This window comes from Osmia bicornis, chromosome 9 (assembly GCF_907164935.1).
Source record: "Osmia bicornis bicornis chromosome 9, iOsmBic2.1, whole genome shotgun sequence".
NCBI classification, from domain to species: domain Eukaryota; kingdom Metazoa; phylum Arthropoda; class Insecta; order Hymenoptera; family Megachilidae; genus Osmia; species Osmia bicornis.
The window spans coordinates 6,598,390-6,606,270 of NC_060224.1; the positions used below are offsets into that span (position 1 = coordinate 6,598,390).

General features: G+C 35.0%; 1 long non-coding RNA gene across 7 annotated transcripts; it reads right to left on the bottom strand.

Moving 5' to 3' along the window:
• Positions 1-2,067: 2,067 nt before the first annotated feature.
• Positions 2,068-5,751, bottom strand: LOC114874404. Of its 7 annotated transcripts, none has more exons than XR_006829681.1 (4): positions 5,420-5,751; positions 4,120-5,160; positions 2,790-2,945; positions 2,068-2,697 (listed from the first exon to the last, which is right to left on the bottom strand). It is a non-coding gene; the product is annotated as an uncharacterized LOC114874404 (long non-coding RNA). The 7 variants fall into 7 exon arrangements; XR_003789101.2 differs by lacking the exons at positions 2,068-2,697; positions 2,790-2,945 and adding an exon at positions 2,995-4,056 and having other exon boundaries at positions 4,120-4,631; positions 4,898-5,160; XR_003789099.2 differs by lacking the exons at positions 2,068-2,697; positions 2,790-2,945 and adding an exon at positions 2,995-4,056 and having other exon boundaries at positions 4,120-4,840; positions 4,898-5,160.
• Positions 5,752-7,881: the final 2,130 nt, after the last annotated feature.

Here is a 7,881-nt window from a genome sequence, read left to right on the forward strand (position 1 = left end):
ATACCCAATTTCCAATCGCTTATATTACAAAATGGAAATGGACTTTTCGATTTGGTATTCCATGAAAATGAAAATTCCTTTATCATTTCAAAATTGGATATTCGCCAATGGAGAATACCAGCAATAAACTGCAGAATTAGTGACTTCATAATTTGTTCCAGCGAGGAGTCAGCCATTTTGAATTAAGAATATGAAACGTCTATGTAGTCGTTTTTATTCAACTTTAAGCTTTAATTTGATATATCACAAGTGGTACTATGTGAAACTTTTATGTCATGAAATCACGTCAAACTTTCTATATTCCAAAGTGCACTATTTAATGTGCAACAGCCTTATGCAACTTAAAAGTGCATTGTTGGATCGTTATCTAATTGCATTATCGACAGAATACCTGTGAATAAATTGCACACGAATATCCAGCGACATTTATTCATCTTGTAACTATCTTCCATTCAGCAAGATTCAGGTACAGGAAGAAACGCATTTTCATCGCGACACAGGAAATACGAGTACATATTTCCTGCAAATCTCTCGATCGATGCCCATTTTGGATGACAAAGCGCGACTGAGAGGGAGCATCGAAATGAAAGATAAGAAAGATCAGACCCGTGCGATTCCGTGCACGCTAAAAGTATGACCCTTTATTCCCGATCAAAGTGCGCAGAAAATGAATTCATTATTCTAATCGGAATACAGTGGAAGCGAGCTTTCCACCTTGAAATGAAATTAAAAAAAAGAAGGAAGAAATAAAAAAGAGCGAAAGAAACGGAAGCGAGGGAAAAATGAAAATGAGATTTCGCTGCGATGAATAAGAATCTTCCATGAATAATGCACGGATGCAGTGAATCGTGCACGATGAATCGATAACAAACTGCCTACCATTCGAGTTAATTAATTGTTCCTAACCATCGATATGTGAAATCAATGTGAACGTGACACGATTGATTGTGGCTGAAAGGTACGTTTTTACATGACGATAAATTGTTATTTTTACGTGAAATATTGTCAATTGATAATTGCATTATTATGCTACTTTAAACCTTATTTGGACAGATGATCTTCTGCGGCCATTATTTCGCTTGGGGGCGATTTTAGCTAATTGGTACATGGATCAAAATTTGCTTCGCAACGTTTGCAGATTTGATTAAAAAGATAGAAGACTGAATGAATTTTCAATTTACGATATCAGTGTAACTTCTATAATTCGAAGAAGGATCAATGCCACTAAAATTGGCAATTTAAATGAAATAAATTCTGTGGAAACTATTTTTAATTAAAGTTTCAATGTCCAATGTAAATTCGTTACAATTGACATTGTAAATGATTGACGTTTAATTAAACAGATTTCAATGAGACAAAAGACATTTGTTAACATTTCCTGTTCCTGTACATTCAAACACATGGCTTCGATTACAGACATCACGAATCGACGTTTTAATCAGTGCGATTCTTGTTTTATTGTTTCACTGTGTATATTCGATACACAGCTACGCTGACAAACGCTAGGAATACCAGAATCTGTTATTTCTGCACGGTGAAGTTTATTTTAAAGATATAAACGGAAATTCTGGATTTTTCACGTGCCGCTGCTTCGCTCTCGCAATGGAAATAAAAATATTACGATGCGTTACATTTTGCCGTATAACGAATGCGGCTAATTTGTTCGACTAACTACGATGCCAGTAAATATTACATAGAAAATTCTTTAATAAAATCTTCAGGCTACGCCCGTATATCTCGTGCGCAAAAATAAAGGAAAATATAACAGCAAATGAAAGAAACCATGCTGGGTAATTCAATGAAACCACCGCGAATAAAATATTAAATTGGAAGAGACAATATTCATTAACCCCCTTCGAATTTTCAACTGGACAAATATACCATCTGCCATAATATTTTAAAAAATATTTTTGTATTTGTATTTGTTCTTTCCTTTAAAATTACAAATTTGACCTGCTTCATGGAATTTATAAATAATATCTGCTTTTGAAAATTAAAATTCATTGGAAAATAATATGAAATTTAAATGCAAACGCAAAAAATTACAGATGGAACTCTTAACATATTTCTATAAAACGTTTAAAAATTTTCTTCGAGAGCTATCATAAATGTATTTATTGCATACTTTGTTGAAGACTCTTGCATGCAAGTAAATGCATCCATATACATACGCGAGCTTAAGTTCTTTGGAAAATTTACTAGCAATTATGCACGCACGATTAAAGCGGCAATTTTCTGAGAAAGGGACAAGTGTTTCCTGCACTACATCGTCCTGACTTCCTGCGCGCGTTACTCTACATATTATGAGAATAAACTTCCGGTCGATATGCGTCTACTATCGCGACCAAATGTGAGTGTATTAAGGAACTTGGTAAACGCTGATACAAAAATTTCTCAGTTCGCATTCTTTTCGTATGATTTCAATTATCAAATGACTAATTCTCTATATGCAATATTTTTGTTAAAATATAATCACGTACAGAATAATTCTTTACCTCGACACGAGTACAATGACATTTTTAACCATTGTACAGTGACATGTACGTGAAAATTGTACATAGGAGAGCAAACGTGATCCTCGTGGCAATTCGTTGCTTGTAATTCATAGCATTACATCAGAAATTGAACCGTCCAATTTTTCTCCTTTCCTGAATTTGAAATATACTCGTGACGTTCAGCATTAAGATCGAATCAGTTCTAACAACAGTAAAACAGACTGAATAAAGAGTAAAATAAACATTGAATTTTTAATTATTAAATAGCTTTCAGAATATGGAACGAACGGTTACATTTCAGAGATCACCTGATTCTACAAAACGGAAATATTTCTTGCTGTGAGAGAATGTAAACTGGGTCGCTAGGAAACCTGTACCTTTTTCCTTTCTGTTTATTTTTCCAGCGTGTTTCTACGTTTCTATATTGATACCCTTAATCCGTTTTTCTGCCTGAAATCGTGAAACTCGTAAGGGATTTAAATAATACAAGTGACGTTTGCTTTATTATCTTTCTAAAAAATAATGAAAAATTTTATGGTACGTATCCATGTGTAAGAAAAACCTTTTGAAGAAGAGATAAAAAATTATTCAAAGCTTTGAAAATTTAAAAATTAGCTTCCAACCAAACCCTATTTCTAAACCATAGTGGTTAAGAATTTGATTTAAAAAAGAGGTCCTTTGCAGTGAATTTGAAAGATATCGACAGCTACGTTTATAATTCTGTTTAATCTCCGACAAACTGCATTTGCGATGAATAGCAGCCGGAAGAATAATTCATTTCACGATTACGCAATGCGAATTGAATCGAAGCATTGCGATTGAATTTCACGGAATTACACTGGTAACGATTGATTCCTGCGATTGCAATTACAAGTACCTTTCATATTCTTTCAGTAAATATGAAATGCAGGAGGGTAGAGTTGCGAAAAGCAGAATCCTGAAGGCATTATATTAAAGTTCACGCATCAAAAGAGCACACTTGCAGAAATGAAAGGCGAAAGAGCATCGGAAGATTCGAATACGTTCGAACTGCGATACATTGTTAATATTTAACAACACTTCCTGCTGATGTTCTCTTTCCTCCTTCTTTCACAGGATAGACAGAATGTTTGCACCGATTTAAATTCGCTCAATGTCCGTTATATTCTCGACAATATAAATCAAATTTTCTCTTTTTGGACTGCAGATTTTATGCATTTATGAAACATGGATATACATTTAAGTATAAAAATATAATATTCACTGTCTGATGATGGCGCTTGATTGGAATTTATTATTTATTATTTAATATAATATGCGTACTTATTAATACTTTTCAGCCATTTACGTATAGAATCTGTACCTTTCCGTTTATATTACTAATTCAGATGCACTGTGCATCCTCAGTGCAGCCAACACAGAAAATTTATTATCTCCTTCCGTTAAAATAATCCCCACAATGTCTGACGCTAATTCCAGCTCCAACATAAAAATTCAAAACCCCAGTGAATTACATGCGATTGCTTAAAGCAAGTTTAAAGTCATCGTTTATGAATTTTTAGAACGCTCCGGTCATTTTTAACTGGACACGAAATAAGAAAATTTATTTTCTATTCTATTTTATGTTATTTTGTTTTTGGCTCACCTAGTGGCAAAGTTTCCGGCTGCAATAAGGTTTCTTGATCTTTCGAGCCCCGGAAATAGTTAGTGCTCGTTATATCGTTCGTTCGTAATCGCTGAAACATCCTTTAATGATGTGCTTTCTGTCGGCTGGTTCGCTTTGCCGGTTTGAACCGTCTGCTACGAATCGTCATCGCAAAAAGAAGCAGAGAGAAATCTTCTAAATAGCTGCTCCTTAAGCGACAGCCTCTTCTATCGAATAGGAATCCTTGCCCTTTAAAACCGTCTCGTGAAACTTTCCGGCATTTTGTCCTTTAATTGAGAACGTTTCTGCCTTTTCAACCCGATGTCCCACGTTTCACCCTTTGGTATTTTACAAAATACCGCAATTTCTGTACATTTTCTACCACGTTTCATTGAACAAAAGTCAAAGTAATTAATCATTTACCAGAAAGTAAATCCCAGCATACCCGATTAAATAATTAAATAACGTCCCTTGCGACCAAATCTGTGTCTCCCTTCGACTTTATGACGATTCTGAAACAGACGATGAGCTCGTTTCCAAAAGAGAGTCCCTGCGGCAACCACCGGAAGTTGCTGGAACCCTATAAAAGTTTCAGCGAACCGCGACGGAATTGCGTTGACATTCGAGATGCGTGCGGGGAATGTTCGCCAACGAATCGATCGAAATTTTATGCGACGGATCGCAGAGTCATCCAACTACTTCCGGTCCTCTCTGTTAGCCTCTATAATGGCGTCAAAACAAAGATTTATCGTTGTACCAGCCACTGTATGCTACTTACGTTGCGGCGAATTTGTACTTTCGTCACGGTTTATGGGAGTTTTCCGACGTCCACGGTATCCTGATTTTCGTGCAGCATACCAATTGAATTTCAAACGATCCTCCCCGATCTAGTCCTTTAATTCAGGCACCACGATATTAATAGTTTTTTGTTTTTTAATGAAGACTTGATAAACATATTTATTGAAATTATGTTAAAATTGCATCGACTTTCTCTGACGAGTTAAATTTCGTGAAACAGAATGTGGCAAGGTTGATAAATGACTGAAATTTATATAAATTTGTTTTTTAAGTAGCAATTAGTTTCAAAAGTCGGCAAATTATACGAAAATATCATCAAATATTTTAAATCATATCGCAGCTGTATAGAATACACGTATAAAGCTTTAGGAATACAAATTAATTAGGCAGAAATCGATACATGTACAATACAATATAAAAACAGGTATTAATATACTCGTGAAATTTGCAGGGTAATAAATTTGATATTACATTGGTGTTCAATTTGTAACAACATACGTACACTAGTAAACTCGTGCGGAAATTGCGTACCATGTCCAATAAATATTTTTGGTGTATGAATGATTGATTGATTGATAAGTTTCCCTCTTTTCAGGGCGGCATTCTCTAATGCCCAACGGCCCCTTTCTGCCCAACGAAAGTTTGCGTTCAAGCGCCTTTTTCAAATCTCAACGCATATATATCCGTCATATTTTTGCTACCATTTCTCATCATCGACGTTACAATCATTCCATTCGATTACAAGAACTTGGAAGTACTTAAGGACGTACTCTATTACATCTCCCTTTTAGTCGCCTCTTACGACAGGCAGGGGATACCGAGGCTGTATTCTAAGCCCCCAGCCACAGGGGTTGATGTACGAATAATTTTGTTTATACAAATAACGAAAGTAGTCCATAACTTGACCGCAAATATTTATGGCGTATACAGGATAACATGAGAGGAATAGGAACCGGGAAATTTAAATGCTAGTCTAATGTCCCCTCAGTCCATCAGCGGACTCAATCCCAACCTTCCAGAGGGTGCAGTCCCAGACGCGGCTGGCTAAAAAAAAATATGCAATTCCATTTAAAAAAATGATGCAGTTGTCAATTGCACATGCACTATTTGCATTTAAAAAAATCTAAAAGCCTAGGGATGTAATATTCTTAGAACCATTTATCTTCCTCGTGTTGCTAAAATTTTCAACTGCATCAAAATGCAGTTACATCTGGGTAATGCAACATACTCGAAATCGAAGGGAAATGTTTTAAATTATTAGAGTTACAGAATGCATAGGTTACAAATATGCAACTCCAACCAGATACATAAAATATCGATAACAGTGCACACCTGGAAAATTTCCATAGAGAAACTGGCAAAGTGTGCGCGTACGAGAGATAAAGGAGATGTTGTGTGCACATGGATGCGTATAAATGCATACAAACAGATGAAAGGGAGAAAAACTGTGAGGGAGTAAATTGGAAAGCAAATGGAAAGTGTCGAATGTAAAAAAAAAGGAACAAAAAATAGAAGATACCGGACCAGAAATAAAAAGCGAGGGCAAAAATCGGTGTACTCGTCAATGTTGAAGCTAGAACAGTATTATTTCTCATTGATCCAAAGATATGAGAGTGCTCCTTTACGGTTAACCCTGATAATCGATATAATAAATCGGATTCATCGGTGCGATAAATTCTCTACTCTGATTTTTGTAGCAGTAATTCTTTCCAGATGATGGCCTCTTTTTTTAAGGATCACCGGGTCAAGTAAGGAAGTAACCATCCCTTCGATCTGTTCATTCATAACCCTGTGTATTTGAGAAATATCTTTCCCATTTATTTCCGATCGAACATTTTACTATCTTTAGAAATTTTCCGTAAAATTTATTCTCCTTCTATTATTATTTATTTTACCCTCGAACAATAAAAATATAATTTTGGGCTTCATTTAATTTTTCTTTTCAGAATTTTTAATTATCCGAAGAATTGAATTATTTCTCATAAAAATTTGCTAAAAATTTGTCTCAATTTCACTGATTAATGTTTTATTAAAATTTACTGTATTTAATTAGAAAACAGATTGGTCGGTTAAAGTTGTATCACAATCTTTTCCCAAAATTAGTGTGCACAATCTGGCGAAAGAAATGCATCTTTCGCGAACGTTTAGAGTACAGTTCTGTTGCTTTAAAGTTTCATCCACCACGTTGTCCCCCCATGATTCATGGTGTATGGTGTAAATTAGAGGCTGCTAACGAGCGAAAGATCGTAGAAACTTTCTGCTCCGCAGCCGACTACCTCGGCGAAGATTAGCACGATTACTTAGAAAAGCAACGATGTTTTTCGTTCTGCCCTGCACCCGTTGCACGGTTGATTAATAATTTACCTTGCAACACGGTGTCACTGATAAATGAAAGCATATTGGACGGTGAGATCTAATTAAGCAACGTAATAAACGTTTTGCGCGTTGCATTAATTACGTCAGCGGTGTTGACGTGGTAACGCCACCGCCTATAATGAATGTAAAACAGTTCATTAAATTGAGAATTTTAAATACATCACGTCGATAGTCGTGACGAGTAGAAAGTTTTCAGGCTGACGTATATTAATAGGATGATCGCACTTTCCTGTAACCGACACTAGGAATTTCATTAAAATGTATAATTAAAAATTAAAGAAGAAGGAAATCTGAATATCATGAAAATTATAGAACCTATAATGTAAGAGGTGTAAAATCTTAGAATGAAAAATTATTCATCATTTGAGAACAAATCAATTTTAATTGAAATTCGAACAATTAGTCAATACTTATGACTCACTAGTATTTAATTATTTTACTTATTTAACGTATTTTTCATATTATTACGAAGGTATCAAATTACAATAGAAATGTTCTGCTAAAATTAACCCTTTAGATTTGTCCCATATAGCGATCAAACCTTCAATTCAACAACCATTTTCGATTATTCAAATACGACTGTGTATT